The following is a 12,701-nucleotide window of genomic DNA, read 5'->3' as shown; positions in this document are numbered from 1 at the left end:
GTGGATAAAGTTGAGAGTATCTGATCACCTCAGATTAAATATTAAGAATGTTTCTCATAAACATGAGTTGATCAATGTTGAATTTAAAGTAATCAATAAAAGATAAGTTGAAAGACAGCATATAAAAGCTTTGTAATATCAATACTATATGCTTAGACATAGGAGTGTGATTTTGCAAAGTATCTAGAGGCTATTTGGATAAATTTTTAAAAACCAACAATCTCTCGTTCAATAAAATAGCACATAGTCAAAAACAGGGAAAGATAATTGCTGTAGATGCTGATTTTAAAGCCCCCAAGGACAGAGAGAAATAAGACTGTCTGCATAGATGGTGTAGGTCTCATGACACTATATGGACATATTAAGCTATTCACAGCCTATCATTTGGCATCAAAAAGTCCCACATTAGATGAAGAGCAATCTCAAGCCAGTGAGCACAAAAAAAAAAAACCCCAAAGAAAATCTGTACTTGGTGTCTGCATTAAGTGTCATATTGATGAGAGACACATAAGATATCCTAGCTTTTAATACGTATATCGGAAAATAAGAATTTCAGAAAATACACACAATATAAATAAGTACATGTATGAAATGAGTGGCATATTTTAAAAAGCTTATCCACTAGGTTCAGCAATTTTTAATCTCTCTTCAAAAATAAAATTAAAGGGTGATTTGAAGTATATTACAGATTTAGAAATATTGCAACAATAACAAAAAATCCTCAGTTTCTAAAGTTCAAAAAAGGCATCACTGGAAAGAAATCACAATCTATATAAAAGCATCAAATTTTAAAGAATTATCTAATTTCTTAATTTGATATGGAAATATGTGAATGTTTATAATTGCAAATTCTTGATTAAAGGGAACCGTGTGGCTCAAATTTTTCTTAAAAACGTAAGAAAAATGAAAACTACAATTTTCAAAATTTTACCCGAAATACAATTGTTAATTTAAACCAATCACTTTGAAGAAAAGTAATTTTAAGTCACAAGCAATAGCAAAGCAATACAAAGCATTCATTAAAACAAGTTGTTCCAGATAAAAGACCATAGCTGCTCTTGGCAAAATTATAAAGTTTGTTTAGGAAATAATACAGAATTATGTGGGGGAGGGCATTAATAAAGCATCTGATATAGCATTTAATAAAATATTATCTGAAGCAAATTTAAATTAGCTTGAAAATAAACATTGTCAAATAAATTAAATATTGGATAAACTATTTTAAACAAAGGAAATGGATAAATGCCCCAGTATCCAATTGATACAAGATATTTGGCAGAAAGTCTATTCTCTCTGGTCTCAATAAAAATTTTATTAATGGTTTGGAATAGAGAATGAGCATTAGGTTATTGATATTAGTAGAAGTTTTATTTTGAATAAGCAAAGGTTGTACTCAAATACACAAAGATCTGAAGGGATTGGATCCAAAGCCAGAAAATAAGCTAGAGTCAGCTTAGAAAAATGCAAGCTATCATAGCATGAGAAGAGGAATTTGAAACTAATTTAATTCCATGAGGAAACATGGCAATTGGTAATGCCAAAGAGACTCTACAAGGAATAATAGACAGAATGTTAAGTAACCACTTAAAGAATGATAGGAAATAAAAGCAGGCCAAAGTCCTCCAAGCGCCATGTCCATTTCCTACTCATGGCAGTCTGCCATAAGGAGATGGCAATGATTAGATAAGGTGAGACTGACAGGTCTTACCTCACTACATAGCCTGAGCACTCCCATCACAGACTGAGAGAGAATTGGTGAAATAGGCAGCGGAATCCCATGGCTGCTGAACCCTCCTTCACACCAACACCTGATCTTTTTGCTTTAATTGAGTTTAGGTAGAAATAGAAGCAAAGCCTATTGCTCCTGATGATCAATCCAGTGAGATGGGGTGGATGGAGCACCAGACGACGAGTCAGCAGATCTTCCACTGACCAGCCTTCATTTCCTCCATACAGTGAAAAAGTTGAACTATAATATAACTCTCCTAACATCCATCCAGCTCTAAATCTACATGGTGGTTACTTGGGTCTTTAGAAAATAAGTTGCATTTAGAACCAAGAGCCTGTGGTAAACTTGTAGAATATATTACTCTGATAGAAGAGGCTGAAGATACAAAAGAAAGAAAATTTTAAACTCTTTGGGTTCTTGTTAATAACTAACATGTATTGAATGCTTGCTATTTTTAGGCACTGTACTAAGTACGTTTCATGGATTGTCTCTTTTAATGCTTCGAAGAATTCTTCAGTGTAGGTGTAATTTTTATCTCCCTTTCACAGATGATCTCACTGAGTCTCAGAGAGGCTAAATAGGACAACTGAAGCACACATTCAGCACACAACACAGTGAGGGACATAACATCTCTCCATGCCAGACGCAGGAGCAGGCACTTTACAAACAACCCATTTAATCTTCACAATAACACCCTGAGATCGATGTGTTGATTCTCACTTGATAGGTGAGCAAACAGAAGCCACCTTCTCTTTGCTGTGTCCCCACCTGCATCTCATTACAGCTGCCCCCAGAAGTGTGGTGAATGTGGGACTGGATCTGAAGCTGAGGGCAGAAGAGACCCTAACCTGTAAGGATGTGCTGCATTACCCCAGTCCCTTCTGGCTAAATTAGCAGGCATGAGGTAGGCTTGAATCACTTTTCATCTTGACAGCCTTCCCCTTTCTACCCTTTTCCTGTTTGTACCCCGATCTCCCTTTTTGGAGAGCCTCCATTTGTGTGGTCTTTATGAGAAGGAAACTGCTACCTACTGCCACCTAGCATGGAGGCCAAGGAGTCCCCAGCCCAGTGCAGCCTTTACCGGGAGGCCCTTGAGCTAGGCTAAGCCAAGGGAAGTTTCACTCCCTGAAATCTGGATCCTGAGCATGTGAGGAAATGATGGGATGTTTGGGGGTCAGACTTGTCATAGCTGTGAGGTGCTGAGCAGAGCAGCCTTTCTCTTTAAGGAACCTGAGACGGGGTAGTTCTGTTAACAGCCTCGTCTTGAGGAGACTTTTGTTGTTTCCCGTTCTTCAAGTTTGTTCTTCAGCATCCCACTGATTTTTGTGAACCCTAAATGTTATTCTAACAAATCCCCTTTTTGTTTCCAATAGAGCCGGTTTCTGTTGCTTGCAACCAAGAAGGCTCAATGGTACAGGCTGTGGGTAAAAAAGCAAAGGCAGGTATTACTGGAGGATTTAAAATCCATTCTTGTCAGAGAGCACTCTCAAATGACAGTGTCTGTCCTCCAGCTTCCCAGGCACCAAAGCATCGCTGCCTGACCTGTGGCTGAATGCTGGTCCCAATGGACGTCCTCACCCCCAATACCTCAAATCCCGCCTCTCAGCCCCCACCAGCTTTAAACAAAGAGTGTAAAAAGGTGCAGTATAAAAATCAAGTTCTGCAGTTTGTGCTATTTATGTCATTTTGATATTTGCCCCCCTTCAAAATGAAAGCTTTTAGTGACAAGGTAATAAAAATGAATGGTTGAAGTACTATTGTAGATATTACATGACTGATACAAATGATAATGCTTTTAAAATCAGCTCCATTATTGTCCTTCATGAAACGTGATTTCTCACTGGTGAGTTAAGTCATTGTTTTCCCTCCTTTTCTGTTATCCTACTCTCTCTCTCTCTCTTTCTCTCTCTCTCTCTCTCTGTCACACACACACACACACACACACACACATACACACACATGTATTCATATACAACAACACACCTTGCATTATTTTTGACTCAGCTCAAAAGAGAAAGGCAAAGCCTCCCCTCTATGCTAACAGTAAAAATACTTTTCTGAACAGAATGTAAGAAAGTCCATTCAAAAAGTTTCACATTCTGAGATTCTATTATCTTTGTGTTGGAAGAAAACCCTCCTTGGCCTATTCTGTACTTTTCTTCACAGAAGTCTCCTCCTAAGTTGGAGAAGCTAGACAGAAGCTCTGAAGTAAAGAGCGACTGAGGTCCTTGGGGAGAAGATGAAGCCCAAACTCGGGTAGGTGACGAAGAGAGAGGGGAGAGGCCTGAGGGACGCCCCACGCAACCTGTGGAGGAGGGACTCACAAGGGCCAACTTCCTGAGCCATCCACAACGTCTGTCACAGAAGAGGTGCTGCTGCCCATGTGTTTGTGACTGAAAGGAGAAACGGGGGGGCAGAAACGTTCCAAGATGAAATACAGGGAAGAAGCAATCTGCAGGCGACTGTTCCCTAAAAGTATGTGGAATAAGAAATATAACACACTTTCTTCTGACAGTCTTAATTCCTAAGAATGTCGTTAGACCATGAGCCCATGAATTTATAACTGGATTTTCTCTGACTGATTTTCTATGGATTCTGACACATGCCAGTAGAAAAAAAATGCTTACATTAACAGAATGGAGTAGCATTTTATTCTACAATGAACCAGCCCCTTGGAATTTAAAAAAAAAAAAAAAAACCCTCGTAATTGCCTATTTGCACTAAGCACATTTTTGCTCTCATTTTGTCTGGCTGCAGGCCAGGATCTTTGCAAACTACCTCTCAACCATTCATTTTCATAACACTTATTACAAAGTACTGTATTGTAGGCCCCTTGAAAATATCGTATAACCCAAAGTCAGTAGAGGGTTCTCTTGCCCTTTGGAGACCCAAGGCAAAAATGGCTCCACTCTCCAGATTCCATAGCTTAGGGCAGCCTACACTCCAGCCCCAAGATTTCCACAGAGCCCCTGAAGGGCCTAACTCTTGCGAAGGCCCACTGCTGCTGCAGGTGGCTATGTGCTGTTCCACCTCTCTGAATCCCAGGCCTGCTCACAGCAGGGAGGCATCAACATCACTCTCCTTACTGAAGGTATTGAGAGGGAGATAGAGGGGGCATTTCCACCTCAGAAATTCAAATGGGAACTCTGACATTACAGTTCTTACGCATGCTTCAGCCCTTCCATCTCCAGGGCTCATAGGCCCATCACACCGCACTCCCAGTCTGCAGACATCTTCAACCTGGGCTCTCCTTCCCGCCCCATCCAGCACCTTTCTCTCTTGCCTTTCTTGATCAAGCATCGGGAGCTGCCTGCTCCCCAGGCCTGCACCTCCTCTTCTGTCCATCATTCTTGTTATCAATATCATGCTGCCTTTTCCTGACAAAGAAAGTCGTCTCGTAAAGAATAATTTGGGCGGCAGCCATTAAGATAATAAAATTCAGTTTTCCTTATTAGAGGGAAGAAAGGAGGGTAGAAAATTATTAGCAAAAGGGAGGGGAGCTGACAGTAGGGAGTTGGGGAACTCCTGCTTGCCGTCCCTGAGGTAAACTAGAGTGTGGCCTGTACTCTCAGAGGGCCCTGTCAACCAGTCTCATTCAAATGACTTTCAATGAGACTCAGATACTCACGTTTCTCCCTGACGCACAGTGATTAATCCGAAGCTATAACCTTGTGCCCCAAGGCTGCACTGTGGACACTTTTTATTTTTTATGTATGAGACAAGAGTCTCAGATTTTTTCTCTACCTATATTAATCTGAGAAATAATTTTTAAAAGTACCAGGCATTATTTTGAAAAGTACCAGGAAAGGGTTTATCAGGAACTGGAAAGGTGGTGAAGTATCTGTTGAAAGAGAGAGAAACAGAGACACAGAGAGACAGAAATAGAGATGGAGAGATGGGGAGAGAGAGAAAGACAGAGAGAGAGAGAGAGAGAGAGAGAGAGAGAGAGAGAGAGAGAGAGAGAGAGAAACAAGGGGAGAAAACACCTCGGCAGAAGATAATGCCCTCAGAACAATAACATCCAAGCTTCAAATAACAGTGCACTGCCTTCTAATTTCAATTTGATGTATGCAGAATTCTTTCTTTTCCAATGCCAAATCCTGAATGAAACATGCAATAAAAATTACTGCCTGAAACATGGTGATAGCATTTAATCCTCTGGCAATACATTAGAAAGGCTTCCGGCTTTAAACCATGGACTGCCACACTGCAGCTTTGCTCATGAAATTATTTATTTATGCCTTGGTTTCTAAAGTCCTTTTTTATATGCTTTCTATCAGCCAATAATGGGCTAGAGCACTTATGTTCTCAGATTGACAGATTCCACACGACAAGGCTGCAAGTTCCATGCCTGGCAAGGACTTGCTGCTTGGAGGGAGCCATGCTGTCTGCTTGAGTGGGTTTCTTTCAGTATCAGGTAGCTGCAGGGACCATGGCAGTTGGGGTACCTCGGTGACCAGAGGGACGAGGTATAGACAGGTGTAGAGAGCCGTGGAGTGAATGGTGGTGAGAGAAAGTTGGTATTAGAGCACTCGGAAGCTTCTGGCAACTGTGTCCCGAATGTCTAGGGTGGCATGTGCAGAAAGGGAGAAGAGAACTCAAGGGACACTGCATAAATCTCTTCATAAACCAAATGTCAGTGATCATTAATTAGTGTGATATGTGCAACGACAAGGCTGACTTCCTTTTTGTGAATATGAAAAAGGTGGGGAGAGGATATTGATTTGCTGAGCAAATGAAAAGTAGAAGCAGAATACAAAGGAAAAAATTTATACTTATGAGACCAAATTGCTTTGAAGCACTTGAATATTTACATGCAATTTATGTCTAAGGCAAGATAAGGCCACAGTGGGGATAGAAGCTTATTAAGATCATTCTAATCGACTCATTAAAAGTAGTACTGCTAGTATATAATTCTTGAGTAGGTTAAACCTTCTCTGACCTTTCTAACTTGGTCAGTTCCTGCTATTAAGAATTCTCATAATACCATATAACCTCTCTCTTAGCACTTATCACAATTAACAATTTTACTTAATTTTGTGTGTATATGGGGATTTTTTTCCCTTCCGCTAGTACCTACAGAGAGCCTAACACTTCCTACCAAAAAAAATACTATGACTGCAATACAATTAAATATCTTTTAAATATTTTAATTCCAATTTTCCCATAAATATTGGTTATAATGACAGTAAAGGGTGCAGCAAATCACCAAATAATAATAATAATGTACTGTGAAAGAAAAAACATATTATTCTGGTAAAATATTGACTTATGGACAATGTCAAGATACCTTTGCTTTTACTAATGTTAAAATAATAAAAACAATAGTGAAGCTTAAACACCCCTAACCGTAAGGTTATGTAAATGTGAAATACCCTAAAGGATAAACCAATGAGCTAAATTTTCATCAGAATTAAATCAGTCTTAAAATCCTTGATCTTTGTGGCCAAAGAAAATATATTGTTTTCCGCTTTCTTGATCATTCTGTGCAAATAGAGCACCTTTCCACCATCCAATACCTCCCTTCTCCTGCAAGTTGTTTTCCTTCAGCCCCCTGGCCTTCTTTTTGTTCTTGTATTGTTCCAAGCCTGGTCCCACTCAGAGTGTTGGCACTTGCTGTCCCAAAACCTTTGCAGAGCGTGTTACTTCTCTTCCTTCTGGTCCCTCCAGGGAGGCCTTCCCTGACCATGCTAATGATAGCCATCTCCACCTGCTCTAGAGCACATTACCTTGTTGAATTTACTTACTGGCAATTATCTAAAATTTTTTGCTGCATAATATCCAGAGTTTGATAACATGTTCTTGGATGAGGTGAGATAACAGTATGTAAACCTTGCTGTCAAAGTGTCTCATGTCAGCTGTCCAGGCATCTAATAGATTAACTCAGGTCAGCATGTACAGTGTTCATCTTTCTTTATTTGCCTCCCACAACTATCCCATAAGTAGGCAGGGCAAGCACAGAGGCAGGATCACTTGTGTTTTTACATATGAAGAAACTAGGTTCAGAGAGGTTAAACTATCTTCCCACATCATGCATGCAAGAGGCAACAGGACTGGGTCTCCAGCCCAGTCGTCTGTAGCTTTCCTACTACACCGCCAGGGTCCAACTGTCTGCAGACACTGAAAACAGTTTGAAGACACTGGCTCCATTTATTTAGTTATCCTTTTAAGAAACCTAAATAGGGCCCCTACTACTGATGGTATAGAACTTTCCTAGGCACTATGCAGCCATAAAAACAAGCAGATAACAGTTTTCTCTCTGGAGGATTAAAATGCCCAAAGAGCTCACCAACCTGAAGATCTCCAAGTTAAGTGCCTAGTAGGAAAACTCCAATGATATCAAGGTAGGAAAACCTTTCGGCTTGTATAATAGTGGGACGGGCCTCCAGGAAAGACAACTTTGTAGCTCTTCTTAGAAGGTTCATAGGATTTCAATAGGAGAAAAGAAGAAAGAGGACATTCTTTAAAAAGGGAACAAAATGAAACAAGAAAATGTGATGTGTTTTCAGAAACTAGCAAGGAGTTAATTGAAGGACGGGTTTGAATGGAGGGAAAGCAGTGGAGGTTGACTGGAACTGATGTTAAATGACAATTACTGTTTGGTGCTTTTAACATACCAGAATGGGTTCTTCTGAGTCTCCTAAAATGTTTATCTAGTTGTCATAGAAATACAGTAACCATATGCCATAAAGGAAGTCAGGTGTTGAACCCCTTCCTCCCCCATGCTGGTAGTGGGGGCAAGAATATGGTATCCTGAAGCCCCAAAGTTCAAATTAAGAGAGTACTGTGGCCAAATTTACTCAGTTTTAAAGTTTGAAATTCTATGAATTAAATGTTTGGTATAGAATATCTACTTACAGTAGAATATTCTTTTGTATCCAAGGAATCTTAATTCATGTTCCATGAAAGTAGAAAGAGAAATATTTAAATTTGCTTGGAAAAAAAATATTTTCCTGATTATTATTTCATTAGTAGGACTCTATAGCTGTATATTTTAGTAGACCTATAGAGATATGGAGACATCACAGAAACATCACACACACACACACACACACACACATACACACAGCCCCCACCGCACCATTACTTTCACTGGTATATGAAAGGACAGTTTAGGCCTTGACAACATTTTCCTTATATCTTGAGATGCGTTTAAATTCACTCCTTAAAACAGAATCTAATAATTTTAGTGGCAAACTTGAGTTAATTCAACATGTAATTCATTTACGTTATAGTGGAACATTTGCAAGGTGATCTAAGAGATTGATGAGAGCTTTTTAATCTTAGAGATGTGGCTTTTGTAGAGTGTGTAGGTCTCATGAATTTTCATAAGCGACACCACATTTGCATACAGACATTCTTCGGTGTTTTATTAAATATCAACAACGGAGCTATTTGCTTCTGGTAAATTTTTCTTATTATTGTGGTTATCAAGAGTATAGACTATGGAGTGAGAAGGAAATGAACTCAGACCTCAGGTCTGCCACATACTGCATGATCTGGGGAGATAATAATTGCCTACTTTACTGGGATGTGGTCAGATGAAATGAAATGGAATCCATGTACAGTGTTTTGAGCAATATCTCTCACCTATTAGCCACTTAGTAGTCATACACATTAATAATAATGATAGTAATTACCTTAAAAACAGCAATGATGATCACTTTTTGAGTACCTAATATGTTCTAGTTACCTTAAATACGTTATTTCTAAACTCCACAAAAACTCTGTGGGTTAGATAATATTATCCCATTTTACAAATAAAGAAAAAAACCGAGACTTATAGGGATTAATAAATTTACCAAAATCGCTCCAATGATAAATGGAGGAACTCCGTTAGGACACATACTTGACCTACTTTGTTCTTTTTTTGTTTACTCTGCTGTCTCTATAATACCATGAAGTACCTCAGATGTCTTGGTAAGGCTTTCTTTATTTTTGTCTCAAATAATGGCTCATAAATATTATGACATTAAAAAGTTCAAATAATGTACCATTTGCTGAATGGAAAGTAAGAGATCTAACAAATAAGTTAAACAATAGAATACTGTGCAAGATAAAACTTGCGCAAGCAAGCAAGCAAAGACACAAAAATAATTCTTAGCTGACGGGCCATCTGATAGCCATTTATACCTGACACTGGTATAAATAAAAGAGAAAATGGACTCCCGGTTACATTATGGTTAAATTATTTGTATGATATTATCATCATAACTATCTAAGCAATATAGCCCCCATTTGACCAAGCCAAGATGAATAAATTACTAATATTTATCATTAGTAAGGGAAAAGACCTCTATATTGACTTATAAACATCATCGAATGCCAAAATAACCAGTCTGAAAAAAAATAACAAGGAGTATAACTCTTTCCTCTTAATTCTTTACAAGAGCAAATCAAGACTATGTAATCTTTACTTCATTGCAATTAACTTCAGGTCACCTTTGAAACCTAAAATGAATATTTTGTGTGTGGCATAATTTACACCAATAAAACCTCCTTCATTTACTATGTTATTTGGAGACCAACTGGACAGGACCTCCCTGGGTGGCAGCACGGTCTGGTGGTTAAGAAGACAGATTTTGGTTCCCATTGCATTTTTACTGTTTACTAGCTGTGGTAGACTGTACCTATTAGTTAACTTTTTAAATCTTAGTTTTCTTTTCATCTGTGTGGAAATGATAATAAAAGCATCTATTCTGTGGAGTTGTAAGGACTAGGGAAGAGAATATATTTGAAGCGCTTATTTCAGTGTCTGGCCAGAATAAATCTTTAATAAATATTAGTGGTTACTCTTTTTAGTATGGAAAAGTGGAATGATCAGGCAGAAAGCATATAAAATATGGATTCAGGCAGACCTTGGGTAGGATGCACAAAGCCTCATTCAATTACTTACTATTTACAGAAATAAGAAAATACAGAGCTATCTTCCAGGAAGGGAATCCTGGAGAGGTTGAGTTCTTTATTGGAGGGGATTGAAAGACTAGAGCCAGGGGGATCTTGGGGAGGAGAAGTAGATTTTTTTCCAGGAAAGCCATGATAAAGTATAAGTAAATTGCCATACTAAATCTTAAACACTAGCAAAAATATTCAATTTTCAGACAGGAATAAAAAGTTCTTCCAAAAGTGGCATAGACCAGAAAGCTGGCAGAAAGAAAAGAGATCTTTGATTCATACAGTGTGTGTATGCCATTGAGAATCACATTCAGTTGTGTGAATTGCTGATATGCTGTGACATGTTCCACAATCTCAATAAGCCTAGACAGAATGCATGTCAAAAATTATAAAAGATCGAGATTTTACTCTACTTGCAAGCTAGCAAGTTAGTCTACCACAGTTTCATGGATGCTGGTAGAAGACACCGACCCCTGGATCAGAGATGAAGGACACTGGCGTTAGCAATAGCCAGAGGATTGGCATCCACTTGTGCCAGCTCCTCAAGCTCCAATTCCCAATTCTGAGACTATGTGAAGAGGAGACGGGAACACTTCCACACATAATAGGTTGCATTAATGAGGGGGAATCCTGAGCTGAGGGAATCCAAATCTTTGACAATGGGTCATGGAAGCTTTTCTGCAGGGGCAGACACGATCTTTATTATCCTCGACAAAAAGATTGCCTGCACTTTGCCCCACAGGGAGACACAACCTTTGAGGCTGATCGCTATACAAACATTCTTGGAAAGATCGTACAGAACAAAAGGGCATTCGCGTCTCTGCTCATAAAACATGCAGAGATAAGAGACAGCCATGGAGAACTGTGGCCCCAAAATGCAGCAGTGATGATGTATATGAAAGCTTCTCGAGTCATCTTTTTTTGGGGGAAAGAAAATGCCACTCAGAAAAATCTCTTTAAGACTGTGAAACCTACATATCAGAGCTTCGTTTTCCCCACCTTAAGTTCTGGTTGCCTAAAGCTAGGCTGATCACTGTAGGAGCCAGCACTAACAATTTACTTAATGTCAGCTTTGCTGAGACAGAAAAGGCCCCTCTGATCTGCCGGCTGGTTTGGGGCCTGATGCTCTGCATCCTCACAGCTGTCTTGGTCATGTTCTTTGTAGGGGGTGAGTGATACCCCAGAAAATGAAAACCGGTAAGTGATTTCTTTCACCCAAACCCTGTTCTCTACTGACACACTGAATACTCAGAAGATGGCTTATTTCAAACCCACTCTGCTCTTGCATCACTGTTGTGGGAGGAGCACAGTGTGACAGTTCTCACTGGGAGTCTCCACGGGAAATCCTGGCTTGGGAATTCTGGCGATGGGAGCAGAAACTCAGACTCACAGGCAAATCTCTCAACCTGCCCTGCAGCTTTCTTTGGAAGTGGAAGGTAGTCAGACAGGAATGGTCTGGGCTCTTTTCCAGGGATGTCCTTTCACCATTATATTTCCCAGTCTTTCCCATCTGGAGCCATTCTTGGAAAACATCAGGCATCAAACAAATTTTACCTTAGTGGGGCTTACGGTAATCTCTGTTTGGGTGGGGCTGGACGGAGACTTCAGTTTTAAGCCCATTCTTCTAATGAAAAAAATAAATCACTGTCTCCAATTAAGAATCATCATAGCAAATGCTTGCACAGCATTTATAGAACTCCAAAGTCACACAAATAAGAGATATTATAGAACTCCAAAGTCATACAAATACTGAGTAACAGGGCTAGGATTTGAACCACACAGTCCAGTGACAGAGTCTAGACTTGTAGCCACTAAGACAGCTTGTGAGACCAGAGTGGTACCCTCTCCCTCCCCATAGATGGCTGGCTCCACCCTAAAGGTTAAATTCAAGTAGTGCTTATTGGTAAATTAATGGCTTTTTGATGTGTGTGGTAGAGAGCAAAACTGAGTTTAGAATGGATGAAAGCTAACTCCAGGTAAAAAAACAAAGATAGAGCAGGCCCAGTGGCTCAGGCAGTTGGAGCTCCGTGCTCCTAACTCCGAAGGCTGCCGGTCCAATTCCCACATGGGCCAGTGG

Source organism: Rhinolophus hipposideros (genome assembly GCF_964194185.1).
Source record: "Rhinolophus hipposideros genome assembly, chromosome: 5".
NCBI lineage: Eukaryota > Metazoa > Chordata > Mammalia > Chiroptera > Rhinolophidae > Rhinolophus > Rhinolophus hipposideros.
The sequence above is the reverse complement of the archived record's forward strand: the minus strand, read 5'-3'. Positions refer to the sequence as shown.